Source organism: Neolamprologus multifasciatus, chromosome 15 (assembly GCF_963576455.1).
Source record: "Neolamprologus multifasciatus chromosome 15, fNeoMul1.2, whole genome shotgun sequence".
Lineage (NCBI taxonomy): Eukaryota > Metazoa > Chordata > Actinopteri > Cichliformes > Cichlidae > Neolamprologus > Neolamprologus multifasciatus.
In genome coordinates, this window is record NC_140453.1 from 19705038 (window position 1) to 19706317 (window position 1280).

Consider the following 1280-nt stretch of genomic DNA (forward strand, 5'->3'; position numbering starts at 1 on the left):
GTTGTAGCTAACTTTGTATACAGTTATGAGGAGTTTTTTGTCTGGCCGAGTGGTGAAGTGCTTGCTGCTCCGGAGTTCGAGTCTCCGGAGGGAAAATCCTGGGGTTAGAGTCCCCAGGCTTGTGTTCGGTTCCGGTGTTGTGCAAAAGAAAAGCAGTCGTCTGCAAGAGTAATTGCAAAAAAACCAGTCCATCACAGGGAACGGTGGTTCGAGTCCACCGTTGATAATCACGTCTGCACAATACAGTGTGTGGAGTGACGGTATTTTAGCACTTTTCTGCCGGTAAGGGAAGAAGGCCATTGCAGGGGACGCTCTGAATGTAAATATGGGATCTAGATCCAGTAGCAGCGGACGTTTCACCGGGCGGCCAGAGACAGAACTCAATACGTGATTGTATGGTAAGAATTGAGTAAATATGTAGTGTGTAAGATTGCAGAGAATGGTTGTGTGGCAAATATTGATGTGTGTGTGTAAAAACAGTGAGAAATGGGGTTTCAAAATGTTGAAAATGGGGAACAAAAACAAAAAAAGAGAGGAGTGTAGAAATGTGTGTAAAAGTTGATTCCAACTAGAGGGAGAAGGTGGTACTGCAGGCCACCAGCTCCCCTAGGGTGGACACACAAAATTGTCTCACTTTCTGGGTTTTTAAGAAAGGGGAATTCAGAACCAGAGAGGGGAGACGTGTTGTTTTAAGCAATGAGAAGAATGATCAAAATGTCTCAGTGTGTCACTTGCAGGTGAAGAGCAGACCTGGATCAATTTATCACGTGCAGCAGTCGGAAGAAAATTATAGGTTAACACCATTAGAAACACTCAAGCCAAGTTTTGGCTGAATTGTTTTACAGCTTAACTTCCATATGTTTGTCACCCTGAGAACACAAGCGCCAAGAATCTCTCGCTGAAGACTAGAAATGCAGTTCCAGAACAACGAGATGGATCTCAAGAGCTCACAGCAGTATCCTGAGCAGTGAAGAAAAGGTCCAGCAGCAGCAGCTGTGCAAGACAGCGACAGCAAGGAGAAAGTGAGACAGTGGAAAACACAGGACATAGCTGAAAGACAACTGACTCTCACTGGACTGCTGCAAGGGGGAGAGATGAGATGAGACCACAGTCAAAGGAGAAGGGGACAACATGGAGGAAGGCTGTTGTAGTGTGGGAATTAAATTTGGGTTTAGGAAACTGGGAAGAAAAAACGACTGCCTTGCGTGGAGAATTGAGAAGTGTCTGGAGCACCGCAAAGAGGAGAGGTACACAAAAAATTACACAAACAGAAAAATGCA